At 42.2% G+C, this 21,847-nt stretch overlaps 1 pseudogene; it reads left to right on the top strand.

Annotated features, from left to right (window-relative positions):
* The first annotated feature begins 1,557 nt into the window (after positions 1 to 1,557).
* LOC136146006 (large ribosomal subunit protein eL32-like) overlaps positions 1,558 to 21,847 on the top strand; it is an 88,300-nt pseudogene continuing 68,010 nt past the window's right edge.

The raw sequence follows: 21,847 nt of genomic DNA, 5'->3' as shown, positions 1-21,847 counted from the left end.
TTTTGGACTAAATGCCTATTAATGTCATCTAAAATATAATTGGCATTTTGGGGCAGCCATATCCCACTGGCTTACATTGGCTTATAGCAAAGTAAGAGCCCCACTGATTTTTCACATAATTGCTGGTAAAATGTATTAATACCTAAAATGGCTTTCTGAACCTAAGTGCAGGGCTATCTTTATTCCTGTGATATCTCACAATAAATTTCCCCCACTGCTCCAGACTGGCAAGGATTTTTGAGTCATGTGGGATCTGAAATATTAACTGTCTCAGCTTTGTGCCATGTTCAAGTTTAATATATACTTCTATTTCATCTTTTAAGTAATTGATAAAAATGCTGAACAATAAGATATATGTAATATTGATTAATTACTGATTTTAATCTGGAATGAGGTCTCCAGTGACATGTCACAGGACTCTCCACCTTTGGATTTATTCAATATTTTTATAACTGATATGGATGGAGACTTAACTGATATGTTAAAAAGGTGAATCACCTCACAGATGGAATATATCTTCTCATTTGACCTCTTGGCCCATATTTCTGATATGAGGAACATTTTGATGGAGGACATCACCTTTGAAAATAAAAAGCCAAATTATTGACCTGGAGTCAATGGTAGCAATGATTTTATGAAACTCCAGTATCATTTATCCTGGATAGAGTCAGGAAAATTGTGGCCATTCAGTTAATGTTAAATTCCTGCAATGAAAATAAAAAGATAATCACAGTGGTGATCAAGTATCACCATCTGTGAAAATTTAGGAATAAATAGACAGAATGTATTCCCTTAGTGACTTAATTTTCTTTTTTTCAGATTGGAAAATTGAAATTCTATAACTCAGATGTAAGTGATAACAAGGATTTGGCCAGAAATAGCGTCTAGGGCTCAGATTCTCAGGCAGGAGCCATGGCAAGTGGGATCATTGGTGGTAGAATCATCTGGTGGTAGGGATGGCTTTTACACAAGCTTCTTCTCCTGCAGGCATGTTAAGTCGCTCAGACCTGGCCCACTCTTTGTGACCCCATGGACCATAACCCTCCAGGTTCCTCTGTCCATGGGATTCTCCAGGCAAGAACACTGGAGTGGGTTGCCATGCCCTCCTCCAGGGAATGAATCTTCCCGACCTGGGGATACAACCTAATACTCTTAGGTGTCCTGCATTGGCAGGCGGGCTCTTTACCACTAATGCTACCTGGGAAACTCCGCTTTCCCCCTCTACCTTTTGGCCTCTCCGCAGCGCCTGTGGGATCTTAGTTTCCTAATCAGAGCCTGAATCCACGCTCCCTGCAGTGGAAGTGTGGTGTCTTAACCACTGGACTGCCAGGGAAGTCCCTGTCTTATAGCTTTGACTGGTGATTAGTTCAAAGCACTTTAAAGGAGGATGAGAGATTCTTAGGAAAATTAGAAATAATTTGATCAATTATTATTGACCTCAATAATTGATCTCAAATATTGATCTCAATCTTAAACAAGATTGAGAAACATCACTGTGCAACTTGATTTCCCTAAAAAGACTCCGTTTAGGATTGGTCTCATCCTGGAGCGGGAGGCATGCTGGACCACGCCCACCAGCAAAAGCTTTGCGGCCACTCCGTCCCAGGTGATGACATCTCCCCGACAGTGATCTCAAACACACGTGTTCCTGCTCTGCCTCACTTCTGCCACTCCCCTGCCCTTAGTTCTCTTAGAAACGCCACCCTTATGTCGGTATTTCCTAGACAAATCTTGCTTTCAAACTAATGGATAGATTTCACGGAAGATGAACAAAAGCTATTCTCGTCTTCCTGTCCCCATTAAGCGATTAACCGGTGCGATCAGGAAAATACCGTTTCTGTTTAAAAGGAGAAATATTTAGAAAGCAAATTTCCTTCACCTTTTCCCAACTGTTTTCAGAAAACAAGAAAACAGCAGCTGGTTCTGGTGCCTGATCCCGCCCCCTCCTCTCCCAGCGATCCCTCCTCCCCGCCTCCGGCGCCCCCCGCCTCCCCACCACACTCCTTCAGCTACAAGAAGAGGTTATCAAGGTGATAATAAGCGAGAAAATGTTCCAGCCTTGTTTTAAGCCTCAGCCACATTGCACTGCTTAAAAGAGGTTAAATGCTTGTGTGAACCTGTGTTTTCCACACCCGGCCAGGCAGCCCTAAGCCGGGCTGATCCCGCCTCGCCTCGCCCCCTCTCCGCCAGAGACTCGTGGTTCAGGATGATTGAGGTGGTCTCAGCCTCCCCAGCAGCTGCTGACTTGCACTTGGAAATTCAATCCTCTCAAGGTAATTCCTCAGCTTATGAAAAACTTCTAGCAGTGAATTCTGAATTTGATGCCTCCCACTCCCAGCGGGGCAGCTGGCAGGCTCCCTGACTTCCAGCAGCCTCCTGGCCTGGAGTGGGTGGGGAGGTTGTGTTATCTATCAAGGCAGTTTTACAAGGGACTTTCCTGGCACTCCAGTGGTTAGCACTCTACCCCTCCACTGCTGGGGGCCGGGGTTCAATCCCTGCTGGAAGAACTAGGATCCCACAAGCCCTGCAGCAACACAAAGCAGTTTTACAAGTAGGACTGTTTTGGTCTCATTAGATTCCTAGCTATTTCTAGAGCATCACTGTCAATCTCCTTTCTCTTCTGAGGTCTTCTAAATCCCAAATGACTTGGGGCCCATCTGGTCACCTGCAGGCCACAAGTTGGCCCGGCTTCTATGTCAGTGTAAAACTGTTGCGGGGTGGGTGGGGGGACCCCTTCCAGGGCCCGGGAGTGGTCTCTTAGCTCACACTCAGAAATGAATTGTCCGAGGAGACGTGTGCTGACAAAGCAAGAGGTTTATTGGGAAGGGGCGCCCGGGTGGAGAGCAGGAGGTAAGGGAATCCAGGAGAACTGCCCTGCCACGTGGCTCGCCGTCTTGGGTTTTATGGTGATGGGGTTAGTTTCCAGGTTGTCTCTGGCCCGTCATTCTGACTCAGGGTCCTTCCTGGTGGGGTACACATTGCTCCACCAAGATGGATGCCAGCGAGAAAGAATCTGGGAGGTTGGTAGGGCATGTGGGCTGGCATCTCCTCTCTCCTCTTGACCTTTCCCGAATTCTTCCCCACTGGTGGTAGCGTGCTAGTTTCCTGCAGCAATAATTCTTGCAAGTGGCTCCTCTCTTGCCCAGCCAGGGCAGGTGGTTTCAGTGTTCCCCTGAACAAACTGAGCTTCCGTCTCTTCTTGGCTGGAGCATTTCTCACTGCTTAGAGTGGAACTTTGTACTAAGGTTGGGAGGCCAAACTAATTGTAAAAGATGTGGAGTTACCATTTGCTATGATAACTCGGCCACCTCCTGCGAGCTGGTGGAGATGGACATCTTTTAAAAAGCAGATGGGCTACCAGGTTTGGAGACATTCTTCTCACTTCGAGAAAGTTACCCAGGATTCTGAAATAACCATCTGCTTTTAAGATGTGGGGGATCAGTATTCTCAGGCAGTGACAATGTCCCCTTCTTTTCACTCCTCACCCTGAAAGCGACTCTCGTCCCCAATGGCAGGAAATCCCTCGTCGTGGTTGCAAATGCTCCTGTGACAATCCTCTGCCTCATAACGGGGACAGCTTTGTGGTGGGAGGATCCGAATGTCCTTATTGTCTCCTAAAGCTTCAGCTCTGAGTTTCAGGATGTGTTTTGGCAAGTGCAAAATCCAATAGTTGTTGAACCCTTGATAATCTTTTATGCCCTGTAGAAGTATGTTTTTATTCATCCGTTTCTTCAGGAGGTACGAAATAAAGCTGTTCCATTCTAGGCATAAATTAGCATTTATAACAATGCAGTGCAAAAAATGTAATTTAAATAGAACTGATTAGAATTTTGATAGGGCACCTAGGAACCTCTAAACAAATGCCGATCAGGTAATGAGTGGAACAAGTCATTTATTTCAGTGGTTCAGCTATTTGTTCGATGATTGGGTCACAGTTTCCCAAACATCTACAGTGACTGTTCATTAATTATTCACTTCTCGCCCAGTAATTGTCCAATTTAACTACAAACTGAGCTTATAGGCAAAGCCACAGAAGACAGTCAAGGGAAAAAGGAACAACCTAGATAAAAGTATATTTTCTTTTTGTAATAGCATTCGATAATTCAAGGACTCAGAGAGAGGGGAGCTATTGTTAGACTTTGGCCTTGGTCTTGCCTACACGTGGTGGACTAAATTGCTCACCATTTGTTAAGCGGGGACATTTAAGCTCCAGAGTGCCGAGCTTTGCAAATGAGGCTGTTCAAATTGGCATTCAGCCTGTCTTTGTGGGTAGAGCCTCACCTTTGGGTCAGTGAGCAACGTTCTGTAAGTGGGGCAGAGAAGCTTCGGAATGCTATCAACCGCATCACATGTTTTTCTCCAGGTTCCTCCTCTTGGAAAATGTTCTGAGTCAATCTGAAAGGTTCACGTGCAGAGTTTTTCTCCTTTGATATTTTGCAGGTTTTTCTTTTCTTATGAAGATGAAGATGTTTCCCTCTTATTTCATGAGATCCGCTCACATCCAGAAATTCTTGGTGCAGTGGCTTCCCTGGTATATCCTTGCACTCCTTGATCTGTTTTGCTTATTATTGTCACTGGTAATTAGCATTAGTTTATCAGCCCTATTGTCTTGATATAATCTTGGTATTAGTAGGATGTCATTTTCTAGAATGCAGATTAGAAATGAAATCCTAAGAAAGGCAATAAGCTAAGCAAATTTCCCCCCAGGTCAGAATGAAGCACTGTTTTTTTTGTTGTTTTTGAAGCATTGTTTTAAAGGAAGAATCACCAGTTTTCAATTCAGTCGCTCAGTCGTGTCCGACTCTTTGCAACCCCATGCCAGGCTTCCCTGTCTATCACCAACTCCTGGAGTTTATTCAAATGATCATGTCCATCCAGTCGTTGATGCCATCCAACTATCTCATCCTCTGTTATCCCCTTCTCTCCTGCCTTCAGTCTTTCCCAGCATCAAGCTCTCTTCCAATGAGTCAGTTCTTTGCATCAGGTGGCCAAGGTATTGGAGTTTCAGCTTCAGCATCAGTTCTTCCAATGAATATTCAGGTCTGACTTCCTTTAGGATGGATTGGTTGGATCTCCTTGCAGTCCAAGGAACTCTCAAGGGTCTTTCTCCACCACCACAGTTCAAAAGCATCAATTCTTCAGTGCTCTGCTTTCTTTATAGTCCAACTCTCACATCCATACATGACTACTGGAAAAACCATAGCTTTGACTAGACAGACCTTTGTTGGCAAAGTAATGTCTCTGTTTTTTAATATGCTGTCTAGGTTGGTCATAACTTTTCTTCCAAGGAGCAAGCATCTTTTAATTTCATGGCTGCAGTCACCATCTGCAGTGATTTTGGAGCCCCCCAAAATAAAGTCTGTCACTGTTTCCATTGTTTCCCCATCTATTTGCCATGAAGTGATGGGACCAGATGCCATGATCTTAGTTTTTTGAATGTTGAGTTTTAAGCCAGCTTTTCCACTCTCCTCTTTCACTTTCATCACGAGGCTCTTTAATACTTCTTCGCTTTCTGCCATAAGGGTGGTGTCATCTGCATATCTGAGGTTATTGATATTTCTCCTGGCAATCTTGATTCCAGTTTGTGCTTCATCCAGCCCAGCGTTTCTCATGATGTACTCTGCATATACGTTAAATAAGCAGGGTGACAATATACAGTTAAATAAGCAGGGTGACAATAATCATCAGTTTATTATATAGTCTTAATGTTGCACTTCTTGCCCTGGGGGTTTTGTGGCTGAAGAACCTCCAGGGATGAGACTCTATAAAGTGGAGTGTGCTTTGAATGAGCGTGTGATGTCCCGGCAGGCGTGAGAATGGTCCTGCTGTCTGGCAGGCTAATGGTTGTCACAGCGATTTGTCTGAGTGGCAGTATCTTTCTTCATGCTGCTGCCTGAAAAGAGAGCATCTTCCTTCCTTTGGGTCATGGCCAGGTACAAAGCATGCATCTAAGTCACTACCCAGTGGGTCACTATTGCTGAGTTAGTAAAGCCGGGGTCTGGGCGATGCCCCCATGCTGGCAGTGGAATGACAAGCATGTGTAGAGAATTTCTGTTGTAGATAAAAACAACAGTGAATGTCTCTGGGACAGAGTCTTTGTTGGCCAAACTCATGGTGTCTTTGTGAGAGAAAAAGTGAACGTTTGTTATTGCTGGGAGAACTTACAGCAGCCTGGCTCTGTGTTTGCAGAATTCACCCATCATTTGAATGCCTGTTTCTTTGAATAGGTGTCAGGCCATTTTACAGGTGAGTAAACTAGGGGAAAGAGAGGTGAAGAGATTTGCCATACTCACAAAACAATTCTGAGGCCCTGGACGCATGAAACCAGTGGTCCACCTCAAAGCAGTTTTAAATCACCTAGGCCTATGTGTATGCCTGTGCTTTTCTTTCAAAACAGAGGGAAAAGGAAATAGATATACTTTTAGAGACGGCTGATACTGTTTTTGACACTGATGATATTGGTTCTCATAAACTCTGCTATTTAGATATGTGCTAAGAGAACTCACTACCTTGGAACAAGCAAATGGCAAATGGATAAAATACTGTGTTTGGGGTAATTTATTTTCTCTGGCTCTGTTAACTCTTGAGCAATTAACTGGATTATTCCCTTAATGTGAACAATGATTCTCTTCACACTAAAACAATTAGTTGGACAATGTGCTAGGGTGAACATTTACTTATTTTTTTTTTCCTTTCCTCATGTCACCTCTCGTTCCCCACATGTCTGGGTGTCTCTCTGAGAGCCATTTCAAATGCATAATGTCTGCGTGAAGACTGGAAGCTCTCAAACATCATAGCCAGGAACTACAGCCACACATTTCTTCTCAGCAGATCTCCGCGTATCTTTGGAATTTTATGTCGTGCTTACTCTCCAATCACTGGATTCCGTGTTATAATGTCTCCATTATTTTGGTGGGCAGATTAGAGCTGATTGTTGCTCACAGCAGCCTTCAGCCACCCCTGGTGAGACCTCCACAGCCTACCTTATCATAATATTGGAAAGCAATTTCTCTTGACTGCTGTGAACTCATGCCAGAAATCCGAAATGTTGCCACAGTCATTAAGTGATTTCCAATTAGTTAATTGGTTTCACAGGCTGCTTCTTTCTAAACTGCACCTTAAATGAAAAGCAGAACCATCCATATTTGAAAGAGAAGAAGGAAAAAAAAAAAAAATCCTGCGGGCCTTTGGGTTTTCAGATCCTAAAACAAAGCATACTTTGGAAAAAACGGTGCTAAATACACCAATCCTGCAGAACATAAAATATTATTATTTATAATTTTATTTGCTTATTTGCTCTTGGCTGAGCGAGGTCTTCATTGCGTCGCGGCCTTTTCCCTAGTTGTGGTGAGCGGGGATTACTCTTCCTAGCGGTGTGTGGGCTGCTCACTGTGGTGACTTCTCTTCCTGGGAGCACAGGCTCTAGGGGACACGGGCTTCAGTAGTTGCATTTCTTGGGCTCCAGAGCACAGGCGCAGTAGTTGTGGTGCGTGGGCTTGGTTGCTCTGAGGCATGTGGGATCTTCCCGGATCGGAGATCGAGCCCACATCGCCTACACTGGCAGGCGGATTCTTTACCACTGAGTCACCAGGAGCGCCCTGAAAGTATGATTAGAGAAAAGAATGTATTCTGTCTCCTGGCTTTCCCAAATGGTGGAGAGTTTATTTTGCCCACTTTGAATTCAAGGAAGTGAGGTAGGCTATTACAGAGCAGCACAGCACATGAAGAATTTCTAGATCAACACGGATTCTTCTCCAGGGAAGCTGCCCGGCCTGAGTGTTGGGTCTCCAGGGCAATAGCTTGGCTGCTCTGACATGCTATTAACCCTCACTGAGCAGTGGAGCGAAGTCCTTGCGAATGGTTCTTTAATAGGCTGCTTTTCAGAAAGGGATTTGGATGTGGTTAGGTGTGTGTGTATGTGTGTTAGTCGCTCAGTTGTGTCCGACTCTTCGTGACCCCAAGGACTATAGCCCGCCAGGCTCTTCTGAACATGCAATTCTCCAGGCAAGAATACTGGAGTGGGTAGCCATTCCCTTCTCCAGGGAATCTTCCTGACCCAGGAATTGAACCTGGGTTTCCTGCATTGCAGGCAGATTCTGTACCATGTGAACCACCAGGGAAGCCCCATGGTTAGGTATATGGACTGTCAAAAGGAGTGAGGTGAAGGAAGGTGAAAGGTTTACTAGAATATCTCTAGTTAATGGTGGGGAGTCATGAACAGGAGTTTTGAGCAATTACTGATTTGTACAATAGAGTAAATATTTATTTAATAGGGTAAATAGGGTAATAATTTAGCCACTAGGTAAATCAGTCATCTCTTTTCTTTGATAGAGAAAAGTAATGAGAGAAAAGTCTAATGGTAGATAGAATGCATAAAAAGTGAATGCAAAATTTCCTCTCTGTTAATTAGATAAAGATGCAGTCATTCAAACAAGCAGCAGCAGAGAGTAGTGGTTAAAAGCAGACTCTGGAGACAAATTATCTGGGTGGAAATCCTGACAATCACTTTCTAGTTGTATGACTTGGGGCAAGTTACTTGACCTCTATGTGCTCCAGTCTCCCGTGAAACAGGGGAGAAGAGCTTTAATCCCGTCCTCACAAGGTTGTTATGAAGGGTGAACATGACAGGTTAAAATCCATCAGTTCCTAAGAACCAGGTTTGATACATAATTTGTTAAAGAAACCAGATTGTATCATACACCATGTTTTGAAAGACTCACTGTTTGATCTTTACATTGAAAAAACCCTCTCCTCTTGTGGGTAAGTACCCATGAGAACCAATCCTCAAAGGAGGGCAATATCTGAGATGCTGGTGGCCCATTTGGATGGTCATTCCATCTGTCAGTCAGCTATATTCCCTACCATTACCTCTTTAAGACAGTTTCTTTCCTTCCGACTGATCTTTTTGTTAAAGAACAATTTTTATGTTAGAGAAGTAGATTAAATTGGAAGAGCAGAGGAGGCAGTGATTGGAATACTGGGTCAGAAAGAGATTAAAAACTTGTGTACAGGTGTGTATATATGTGTGTGCGTGTCTGTCTGAAAGACAGAGGCTGAGAGAGAAAGACAGATACACATACGGACAGACATGAACAGAGAGAGAGACAGGGAGAGAGAAGATCTGGGTAGCAACAGAAAATCTTCGGTGAGTGGGAGGCCGTGCACGTTGCTGTGAAGGAAACAAGAGACAAGGTGAATCCGGCGGCAAAGAAGGCAGGACAGACAGCCCTGGCTGGCACCGGTGCCTTTCTGTCTGCTTTGGAAGCAGTTGGTTCATCATTTCAGCAGCCTGGAGTCCTTTAGTAATTTTATGGATTAAAATTTAAAACCAAATTAGATGTGTTTACAAAACAGCACCCACACTGCATTGATAACGAGCTGCCAAAAGTTGGTCTGACAATTATCCGGGAGCCCTGGGGTGTGCCGTTCTGGTAGATGGTCCTGTTGTTTATTGATGTGGGCAAACCCACAGCCAGGCTTTCTTCTGTATCTGTTCCCCTCCCTGCCTAAAGATAGCACTTTTAGGTGATATGCTGGCAGGTTCGAGTAAGTAACGCATTTATGGGCACATGTTTCCTGACCTCGACAGTGACTCTGGTAGAAGTTTGTCTGCTTTTTGGGTATGTCTTTAAACATTTTTAAGTTTCCTTGTGCAGCCCATTCATTCCAGTGGAAACCATGGTTTAAAAAAAAATACTAAGTTTGAGATCTCATAATGATACAGGAGTTCTGAGGTGGTATGCTGTGAAAGTGAAAGGTTTTCAGGGATGATGAATTCCTCTGCCCCCTTCTCCAGCAGTCACCCTGTCTCCTAGCACATAGCTATTTCAGAAAGGGAGAATCTTTTATTCCAGTTTTATGCAACAGAACGCAGTATTTTCTACTCATATATTTTTTAGAGCAGGAGCTGTTCTTTCAAGTTTGTTAATCAGTATAAAGGAAAGAAAGCATCAAAGTGAATGCTTCTTGGTTCTATCTAGAGACAGCAACACTTTTTCTTGTAATGAAGAGCATCAATAGATTTTTCTATGGTCCATGAAGCTAGTTACTACTCAATAAATATTAAATCAATCAGCCGAATAAACTCTCCCTGCCCTCGAGGAACTTATGATCTGCTGAACCAAGATGAATCATGTCCCTTTATCTTTTAATATTTTTTGACTTTCACTTTTGGGGAAGAAAATCTCCAGAATTCCCAACAAGGGAGCCTGAAGAGGTTTGGGCTGTGATACACTTAAATTCATTTACAAGCCAGTGAGAAGACTCGGTAGGAGTTGTTACCTGAGCCTTAACAGTGCTTGTGAAATGGCCCCTTTATAAAAGAGAGTTAAGTGCTAAAATAACACCAGGGCTAAAGAAAGCATAGCTGCTGGGGATGATCCAAAGGGGTGTGTGTTGTGTCTCCAGGGGTAGGGAGACGAGATAGCACGCTGGGACAAGACGGTACCATCTGTTAATCACAGAATTTAAAACCACAATTCAATTACATGGGATTCCATGCTAATATGAGTGGCTTTTCCATTTCAGAAGGCAGCAGGAGCCCGCAGTAGCGTCAGTGCGCATCCCAAAGCCTGATTAAATGTGTTGGGGGTGCGCATGGAATATTTTAGTCTCGGGATATTATTTATATTGAAACAGGAGCGTCTTGGGGGAACGGAGCTGCATGAAAGCCACACACTTAACGGATGATCTTTTGCTTCCAGAGAGGCTGTGTGTTCTGCGTGGACTCCGGTGGCCCTGGTAAAGCTCTTGGCATCTTCCTGACCTGCCGTAAACCTGCTCGCTGGGCTCAGACACATTAGAAGTAAACAAAATGCACTTGTTTGAATGGATGCCAGGCTTTAAGCTGAAGCTCCTGGACTTTGTAGCAGGGACTCCAGTAGGGAGGGTTATCCTCTGGTTGCGCTGCAGTTTGGGTAACAGGAAATTTAAAACTAAAGGAGCCAGATATTTAACCCCTACAGGCGCTTGGTCCTGGGAATTTTCCTTGGTTCTTGAGCCTTTAGGAAGCTCCTGATTTGATAGGAGGGAGGGCGCCCCCCTGCCCCCAACAGGGTCTCACTGCTCTGACTCTTATCCCCTCCACCTGGGATTTTCTTCCTTCTATTGTATTGGCCACAAGGATTGGGTTTTATACTAGCTCATGGAAAACCAGAGTGAACTCTTTGGCCAACCCGATACTTCTAGATGTCCCAACTCAACTCATTCTTCAAGAGCCAGCTAAAATGTCAGATTGGTTTTCCTTGCTGCCTTCCTTCACTAGTTCTTCTTCTTCTTCTTTTTTTTTTTCGCTCTGGGTTAGTTTTTTTAAAAGGCTTTTTATTGAATTTGTTATAATATTGCTTCTGATTTCTATGTTTTGGATTTTTGGCCTGGAGGCATGTGGTATCTTAGCTCCCTGAGCAGGGATTGAACCTGCACCCCCTGCATTGGAAGGCAAAGTCTCAACCACTGGACCAGGGAAGTCCCCCTTCACTAATTCTTTTCCTCCTCACCCTGCAGTCCCATCCCCATAAAGCACTCAAGAAGCGTGTCCTCTGTGTTAGTAGTTCAGTCATGTCCGACTCATTGTGACCCTGTGGACTGTAGCCCGCCAGGCTCCTTTGTCCATGGGATTCTCCAGGCAAGAATGCTGGAGTGGGTTGCCATGCCCTGCTCCAGGGGATCTTCCCAACCCATGGGATTGAACCTAGGTCTCCCACATTGCGGGCAGAGTCTTTACCAACTGAGCCACCAGGGAAGCCCTTAGTCGCATAGAAAAGCATGGGTTTTGGACTAGATAAGTCTGAGTTTATGTTTCAGTTCTCACAGTTATTGTGTGAGTTTACCTGGTAAGGCTTCTTACTCTTTTAGCCTTACTCACCCTTAGCTATAAAATGGGGATAATGCCACTTACCTTAGGGTTTGTGGGCACCTTAAATGACGTCACCAAGTTCAAGGCTGCATAGAGAATGCTCCATAGGTCTTAGTTCCTTCATCCAGCTAGTGGTCATTCTTTACCTTGTGGTCATGGATCTCTTAGAGGATCTGATGAAAGTGATGGTCTCTGCTCCCAGGGATAAAAGATACATGGACATATTTTCATACAATTTTAGGAAATTCAGGATCCCTAAAGTCCAAACAAGAACCCCTTAAGGGTGGTGGTCCCAGGATCTTCCTGGTGGTTAGGACCCCATGCTTCCACTGCAGGGGGTGCAGGTTTAATCCCTGGTCGGGGAACTAAGATCCAGCAAGTTTGGTAAGAAAAAAAAAAAGGGTGGCGAGCCCTTGGTTAAACTCCTCCTCCACCAAAATAACCACATTTGTAAAACTGAAAAGAGACCTGCACTTATGAGGGGCTAAACAAACTCTGGTTAATCTCGACTCTTCCGAAATTGCAATCAGTGTACACCAGGCCTGGAGGAAATCTAGTTGTGATTTTTCCTTGTATTTAGTTTCGGGACGCTGTCATGGCCAAGTGACAGAAATACCTCAGAGCGGAGAGTCTAGTCCTTGACTGACATGTCTTCCAGCTGGCCTGCCATACCTGCCTTGAACAAATTTGGCCTTTTCAAAGATCTTCCCTTTCTTGTCCGGCTCTACCCTGCAGTCCTGTGTGTGCAGCTATCCAGCCAGGAGACGTGTTTTGCTGACATCTCTGTCTTCGCTCTCTGTATGGGATTTATAGCAATTATCCTTTGCTTGGTCCCGGTGTCTGTATTTTGGCAGGCCGCCCTGCCTTCCATGTGATAAGTGCTTTGCAGACAGTGCAGCCGGAGCTCTGCCAAGCCTAATGTCACCCCCATCAGATGCCACCTGGGTCTAGGGGTTACCTCCGCCTGCCCCTTCCTTTTTAAGTCTGCTGGTCCAGGTTCCCCTGGTACTATGTTTAAAAGCACAAACTGTTGTGCAAGTCTGGCTGACTTCCAGTGCCTTGGAACAATGTTAGCGGTGAACCTAGATAATTCAGGCATCTCTCAATGTCTTTTATAGCCCATACTACCTGGATTGGTTTGTCTGACTGTGTACAGCAAGTAAATGAACTGGATAATCGCCATATTTCTATTCCACTCCGTGCTGTGTAGCCTGCGCCTCTGGAAACAAAAAGTTTTCTCTCCAACAAAGTCAGTCCTCAAGAACAATGGCACCCCCTGGGGGTGAATCCCTTTGTCAGTGTGTGCCAAGGTATGACTAATCAAATTGGCTCAAAAAAGCACCTTTTTCCCATTTGACTTTCATTTGATATTTTCACTGAAGGGCAAGCCACAAGGACGACAGCAGAGAAGCTTTAAAAGCAAACAAAACTCAAACCAGCTTCCCTCCCCTCCCCCCACAAAATAACCATCTCTCACTGATGTGTGCGGATCCCGGTGTGCGGGTCAGGCTGTATTTATTCTCTGGCTGCCTTGTGTCCACATCTGAGAGCCCAGGAATACCATGGATCACTATTTCTCAAACTTGAACGTGACTTCAGATCACCTGGACATCTTGTAGAAATGCAGATTCCTGTCCAATGGGTCTGGGGAGGAATCAGAGATCCCGCATGTCTAACGAAGCCCCTGGGGATGCTGTGACCACTGGTCTCTGCATGAACCTTGGAGAAGTGAGACGGTGGCCTCATCCTATAAGGGGCCTGCACGTGAAAGTTCAGTAAACCTACGTGGCCTGTGAGGCCCTCGGCTTGGTCTGCTCTTTGTCCTGACCGGATCCTGTTTCTTATAGCAAATGCAAGTAGAAAGCATCTGGTCTTGAGAGAAGAGCAAACACATTTTCACGAAATCAAGGCAGGATCCACCTAAATATAACACATGGTCCGCGAAGATACCTCCTTGCCTGCAAGTCCTCACTGGCATCTCACTAGTTATTTAAAGTTCTCAGTAGGAAATTGTTCATCACTCAAAATTTAGGACAGCCTAGAAAAGTGCAATGAATGTAAAATTTCAAAGTCTGGAGTCGTTGTCACAGCAAAGAGCAAATTTTTGGAGCTTGAATTTGAGACAACGAAAACTCTAATCACAGCCGCTCATTCTTTGTTCATTCCTATTAAATACCATTCTTTTTTGGTTTTTATGTCTCTTTGAAAACTACCTGGACTCTTCTGGAAGGAGTCGGGTATATAGTAACATATTCATTATGTAAACATTTATTCTTTCAACACAGAGTGTCTCCTATGTGAAAAAATTGTGGTAGTGACTTCGCTTCTGAGTTAATAAAGCAAAGCCATTAACCTCCGTGAGTTTCCATTTTCACATCTGAATAATGAACAGCTGGCCCCAGGTGATCCCGCGTTGTCTGATATCGTGCATTCTGAGCACTGTGAGGCACCGAAGCAGAAGCATTCTGCCTGTTGGTGGCTTTTTAGTGTCCAGCTTGAAGGCTTTCCTTAGCTCTTTCTCATTCATGGCCGGGTGAGGAAGGTATTCATCATCCTGTGTGTGTGTGTGTGTGTTGTGGTTTATAGGGTGATAAGTGAGGGAAGGAATATGGTTCCCTGTACTAATGTTGCTTTTCCCCCTCCTTTTTGGTGGAAGAGTATTCCTATCAAAGAAAATCCCCACATGGATATGAATGTGAGCAAGGTGAAGGAGACCAAAGCCCATTTGGAGTCTATTTCTTTGGCTGCTAAGAAGGTTCCAGAGATGCCCCAGGTCTCTGCTGGAGAGGGTTAGAAAGCCATTGCTCTAAACATCCAAATTAGTTAGTTCTCGAACATTCAAATTCCAAACCACTCTATGCTGTTTCTATGTAAATAAAGCTGGTAATGGGAAATCTAATTTAAGAACAAATGTGTGAGAAAGAGTATGGAAATCTGAGTTGGTCTGGGTAGATAGAAATAAGGAGGATGAAGAGGCTCTGTCATGCTTCTCCCCCTGCAAGGGGTGGATGTGAGTTCTACAATGAAGAGGCTGGCCCCGGGCTTGTCTTGAAACAGGGATGAGGGGCAGGTAGAGACAGAGAGAGAGAAAGAGCAAGAATAAAGGAGAGAGAATGAATGAGAGAGAGAGAAATGTAGCCAGCCTGGGTCTGTACTCCCTGGGTCTGGTGGGCAGGAAATGAAGCGGAGCCGCTGGGAGACTATGATGGATGGCGTGGAGGGGACTCTCCTATCCTTGTAGTCTATCCATTTCCATTGAGTTGCTTTGGAAGTCCCAATCTGCAAAGCACAGGGGCTGAGTTTAGACTCTAAATCAAGTCTCTGCCTTCATTGCCTTTGGTGTCTGTGAAATGCTTAAGTACTGAGTGAGAAGAGGAATCCTAGCTTTTACTTAGGCCAGTAGAGCATAAGTCCTGCTGTGGCCTTCGGGCAAATGGCTTTTTATTTCATCTATACACCAAGTACCCCCACCCCTCATATACATGTATTTTTTTCTTTTCTTACAGGATGGCTAAAAGTGAAGAGCTCCTTTCCTGTTGTCATGAAGGCTGCTGTCTAGTTGAGTTGCTTCTCTAGCAAGAACAGTCGGTGTCATTAATTTTTTCTCCGTACTGTGTGGGCTGTGGAACACGAAACTGACTTGATTGATCACATTGCCACTTCGAAACGGGAGTCTTCGGAGGCAGGTGGGTGAGTGGGTTGGTGAAACACTTCGGAGAGTTAATGCATTTGTGCAGTTATCACAGCATTGCCCCTTCGTAGATGGATTACATTTTGGATCAGCTTGTGTGTGAGGGACTGGGTAAAATCAGGATGGAAAGAGACAGATGGGGTGAAACTAAAGGGAGAAAGTGACTCTGCCTCAGCCACACTGTGGCCACAATTGCGAGATGGGCTAGGTTCGGGAGCTCATGCAGGGCGTGATGTGTGCCTGGGGGCAGAAACAGAATGGAAAAGGGATTGAAAATCCTGGCATCTGAGGAAGAGATTAAAGACCAAGTGTATTTAATGGCAGAAGAGAAATTCTTACTTTGTGTGTGTCCTGGTTTTTGTCTTCAGTTCTTAAAGGATGGTTGAAGAAAGGGGTATGGAATATTCTGTGTGGCTTTTGACAAACAATTGAAACCTACTTGACTCCATTTGAGGGTGAAATGTTTAAATGGAGTGGGTACCTTCTTATGGAAGTGGGTTTCTCCTCATGTCGTCATTCAAGTCAATGCTTTAAGGGAAATGCGTGCTCTGGGACATATTTGGCTTGGTTGACCTCTACAGGTGCTTAGAAGGTGGTCAGACAAAGATTTCATCACATTTCATAAATTTCCTTCCCATCTTCAATAACAACTTGAACAATTTCTGGCCTTGTTGAAACCAGATATCCTGCCGTGGACAGAATCTAGTTTCCTGTGAAAGTGGAGTCGTATATAACTGGCCCTTTTTTCCCTTTAAGAAATAAGATTAAAAATCTCAGTTTCTGTGTCATTGTGGTACAGGAGAAAGAATAGAACTTGCAATCCAGAGTGGGATCCCAACTTAAACATTTTCTTATTGTGTGATCTAGGGCAAAGCTTCAGTTTTTTAATTAGTAAATTAGAGCTAATGCTGTTCCCTTTGCAATGGTTGTTAGAAGCAATAAGATGACCTAGGGACAGGGCCTGGGACATAGTAGTCACTCAGTAAGTGGACTTGTTTCCATTTATTTCCTTTTGTCTCTCAGACAACTAAAATAAAGCAGTTGGGTTATAAGAAAAGCGAACTACATGCCAATATCCCTGAGGAATACGGACAAAAAAATTCTCAACAAAACGGTATTCACAGCACATTAAAGGGATTTATACACCCCGTAGTCAAGAGGGGTTCACCCTTGTGATGCAAAGATGATTTTGACACATGCAAATCAGTAAATGTAGTTCATCACATTAATAGAATGAAAGATAATAATCATATGATCATCTTTCTGGGATAACAGGGTATGAGGCTTCTCAGCACCTGTCTGTGACTTAGGGTGACTGCGGGTCATGGATCCAAGACCCATGGGAGAGGTGGTTGGGTGGAGGGATGAGAGATGGCAGAGCGCTGGGTACCAGCCTGTGGGTAGTTCAGGCTGGAACAGGGGTGTCCTTCTGTGGTCCCATTTGCCTCAGAGCAGTGTGTGTGTGTGTGTGTGTGTGTGTGTGTATGTGTGTGTACGTGCATGTGGACACAGTTGTTTTCCTTTAGCTTCTAGGCTCAAACTGTCTACTGCATAATTTCTTCTAGTCCAGTGTTTCTCAGACTCCAACATGCATACAAATATCCTGTGGCTTTTGTGAAAATGCATATACTGATTCAACATAACCATGGAGGGGCCTGAGATTCTGCGTTTCTCACAAGCTCCCAGGTGGTACCGAAGCTGCTGGTGTGTGGACTACACTTTGGGTAGACTGTGTAGACAGCGCTGCCTGCAGAAAACCTCTGAAGCCATCTTCAGTTGGGTGATGATTTTGGAGCCTGCCTCTCTGATTCTGCCAGAACTCATGGAGAATGCCTCCTTATCATTTTTTGGTGAAGAATCATTATTTATGAGTACTGTGTATCTCTTTTTCTCCAAAGATGAAGTCTACTTGCAATCTATAAAGCCCATATATAGGCTTCTTATAGCAACGCATCTTTTTCTCAGAGTGGTGCTAACATTGCTGGTGGTGAAGCCCTGAGTACAAACCTGTTTTAGGAAAGAAATTCATCTTGTTAGAGGGAGCTGAGTACTTACAAGCCAGATAACGTTCTGCAGTTGCTGAATTGATGAAGAGAGGCACCGGGATTCAGACTTAACTATTTTTCATTCTTTGAATGAAGTCTATCTTCTGAATTACATGAGCTGTGTGAAGCGGGGAAGGAGCGCAATGGTTCTGGAAACAAAAACAGAGTTCTTATCTTTTAATACAGGAGAGAATGCCTCGGGATATTATTATTTGTGATTTATGGGGTGCATAGCAATATGACCAGTGTCTCTCCACAGCAGACAGAGGACTCTGACCCTCTGCCTTTGATGAACTCTTGTTCTTCCCAGGGGCAATTTTCCACTGTAGAATAGCTGCCGCATCACAAAATTTTGGCTTAAAAAAATCATACTGAATGAGCTGCTTGGAAACTTGGTTTTTGTTGTCAGTCCTTCTACTGACTTTTTCCTTCTTTGTCTGAATTCCTTATATCTTCTGCCCTGTTAGTAAGGTCAATCACTCTTGCTATCAAATATTTGCTTTTGAAATACATTGAGATGTTTATTAGCTAAATTAGTCTCGAGTATTTGTGAAAACTATTTCCTTCTGAAGATATATCAGATTTCTCTGACAAGATCAAACTGTGTAAATGAATAAAACCAACTAAACAAACAGAAGAATATGGAACCATCATTTGTGAGGAAGGAGTAGAAGACAAGGCAAGTTTCCTCCCTCTCTTTCTTCCTTCCTTCTTTCTTTTTTAAAACTTTATTTTGAAATATTTCAGATTTGTAGAAAAGTTTCAAGAACAGTATAAAGATTGCCCAAATGTTAACATTTTTACCATGCTTGCTGTCATCTCTCTCTCCCATCTATATCTATGTTTTGTTGACCCAGTTGAGAGTAAGTGAAAGACAAATAGATGCCCCTTATGCTTAAATACTTCAGTGAATATTCTAAGCATGTACTTAACCACAGTACAGTTATTAAAATCAAGATTAAACTGACAACACTATTAAACTTATAGACTTTATTCAAATTTGAAGTGTGCTGCCGTCCATGGGGTTGCAAAGAGCTGGACTCGACTGAGTGACCGAACTGACTATGTCCTTTAAAGTAAGACAGAAAAAAAGCAACTTCCTTTGGTTCAGACCCAGACCAGGCTTATATGTTATATATAGTTATCATGTTTCTTGTCTCATTATCCTGGAACATCAACTCAGTCTTTCTGTCTTTCATAGTGAAGGTAAATTCTTTTTTTTTAAATTGAAATATAGTTGAAATACAATATTGTATTAGTTTCAGGGATACTACATAATGATTTGACATTTACATACATTATAAAATGATAATGGCTGAGTAATATTCCACTGTGTATATACATATATATAATGTGTCTATATATGTGCATATATATATCATATATATGTGTATATATTTATATTATATGTGTGTATATATATTCCATCTTTCATAGTGAAGGTAAATTCTTTTTTTTAAATTGAAATATAGTTGAAATACAATATTGTGTTAGTTTAAGGTATAGTACATAATGATCTGACATTTATATACATTATGAAATGATCACCACAGTGTCTAGTCTGTCCCAGAGTTATTGCAATATTATTGACCATATTCCTCACTCTGTATGTTATATTCCTGTGGCTTATTTATTATATAATTGGACGTTTGTACCACTTAATCCCCTTCACCTATTTCTACCACCTCCAGTCCTCCTTCCTTTCTGGCAGCCACCTGCTTGTTCTCTGTATTTATGACTGTTTTCATTTTGTTTGCTAGTTTCCACATTTAAGTGAGATCATGCAGTATTTGGCCTTCTCTGTGAGACTTTTCACTTAGCCTAATACTGTTTAGATCCATGCTTATTGTTGCAAGTGGCAAGATGTCTTTTTTAATGGCTGAGTGATATTCTACTGTGTATACACATATATATAATGTGTGTATATATGTGCATGTATATCATATATATTCACATATATGTGTGTATATATATGTGCTTATGCATATCATATCTTCTTTATCCATTTGTTTATTGATGGACACCTAAGTTCCTTCTATATCTTGGATATTATAAATAAATAATGCTTCTGTGAACATTGGAGTGCAAATATCTTTTCGAATTAGGGTTTTTGTTTTCTGTGGATAAATACCAAGAAGTGAAATTGCTGGATCACATGGAAGTTCTGCTTTTAATTTTCTGGGGAACCTCCATTCTGTTTTGCATAATGGCTACATACACCAGTTTACAATCCCACCAACAGTGCAAGGGGTCCCTTTGCTCCACATTCTTACGAACAATTGTTATTTGTTGTCTATTTGAAAACAATCATTCTGACAGGTATGAGGTGTTACCTTGTGGCTTTAATTTCCATTTCCCCAATGATTAATGATGTTGAGCATCTTTTCATATGCCTGTTGGCCATCTGTATATCTTCTGTTCAGTAGGTGGCCTTTTTGTCTTGTTGATTGTTTCCTTTGTTGTGCAAAAGCTTTTTAGTTTGACTTAGTTCCAGTTGTTTGTTTTTGCTTTTGTTTGCTTCACTTGAGGAGAGAGATCCAAAAAATACTACTAAAGCTGATGTCAGAGAGTGTCCTGCCTATGTTTTAGTATTAATTTTGTATCCTGCAACTCTGCTGCATTCATTTGTTAGTTTTAATAGTTTTTTTTGAGGGGGTTTTGTCCTCATTTTTTCTATATAAAGTATCATATCATCTGTAAGCACTGACAGTTTTACTTCCTCCTTTACAATTTGGATTTCTTTCCTTTTTCTTGTGTGATTGCTTTGGGTAGGACTTCCAGTATTATGTTAAATAAAAATGGTGAGAATGAATATCCTTGTCTTGTTCCTGACCTCAGAGGAAATGCTTTCACTTTTTCACTGTTGAGTATGATGTTGGATGTAGGTTTGTCATATGATGTTTTATGATGTTGGGGTATCATGCCTTCATACCACTTTGTTGAATTTTTATCATCAATGAATGTTGAATTATGTCAAAAGTTTTTTCTGTATCTATTGAGATGATATTATTTTTGTTCTTCAATTTTGTTAGTGTGATGTATCACATTGATTGATTTATAGATAATGAGCTATCCTTGCATCTCTGGAATAAATCCCATTTAATCATGATGTATGATCCTTTCACTGTATTATTGAATTTGATTTGCTAATATATTGTTGAGGATTTTTGCGTTCATGTTTATCACTGATTTTGGCTTGTAATTTTCTTTTTTTTAATGTGTGATGTCTTGTCTGATTTTGGTATCAGGGTGATGCTGACCTCATATAATGAGTTTGGAAGTGTTCCTTCTACAGTTTTTTGGAATAGTTTGAGAAGGATAGGTGTTAACTCTTTTTGAATTGTTTGGTAGAATTCATCTGTGAAGCCATCTGATTCTGGAATTTTGTTTGTTGTGAGTTTTTAAATTACTGATTCAATCTGATTAGTGGAAATTGGTCTGTTCACATTTTCTATTTCTTCCTGATTAAGTCTTGGGAGATTGTACATTTCTAGGAATCTATCCATTCCCTTTAGACTATCAGCATATAGTTGTTCATAGTGATCAACTATGATGTTTTGTATTTTTGGTGTCCATTATAACTTCTTTTTCACTTCTGATTTGTTTATTTGGGCAGATCATCTCTCTCTCTCTTTTTTTCTTGATGAGTTTGGTTAAAGGTTTTCAATTTCAAAGAACCAGCTCTTACTTTCATTGATCTTTTCTATTGTTCTTAGTGTCTATTTCATGTATTTCTGCTCTCATCTTTATGATTTCTTTCTTTCTGCTAACTTTGGATTTTGTTTGTTCTTTTTCTAGTTCCTTTAGGTTTAATGTTAGGTTGTTTATTTTCTCTTGTTTCCTAAGGTAGGCTTTTATTTCTATAAACTTTCCTCTTAGAACTGTTTTTGCTGTGTCTCACAGATTTTGGGTTGTTGTGTTTCCATTTTCATTTGTCTCTAGTAGTTTTTGATTTCCTCTTTGATTTCTTCAATGACCCATTGTTTAGTAGCATACATTTAGCCTCTATGTATTTGTTTTATTTTTTGCAGTTTTTTTCCCCCTTGTCAGTTGATCTCTAGTCCTGTGCTAGTGTGGTCAGAAAAGATGCTTGATATGCTTTTAATCTTCTTAAAAATACATTGAGACTTGTTTTGTAGCAAAGCAGGTGATCTGTCCTAAAGAATGTTCCATGTCATCTTGAAAAGGATGTGTGTTCTTCTAATTTTGAATGGATTGTTTGAAATGAAATGTATCTTATATCCATCTGATTGGTCC

Source organism: Muntiacus reevesi, chromosome 13 (assembly GCF_963930625.1).
Source record: "Muntiacus reevesi chromosome 13, mMunRee1.1, whole genome shotgun sequence".
Taxonomy (NCBI): domain Eukaryota; kingdom Metazoa; phylum Chordata; class Mammalia; order Artiodactyla; family Cervidae; genus Muntiacus; species Muntiacus reevesi.
The sequence above is the reverse complement of the archived record's forward strand: the minus strand, read 5'-3'. Positions and strand labels throughout refer to the sequence as shown.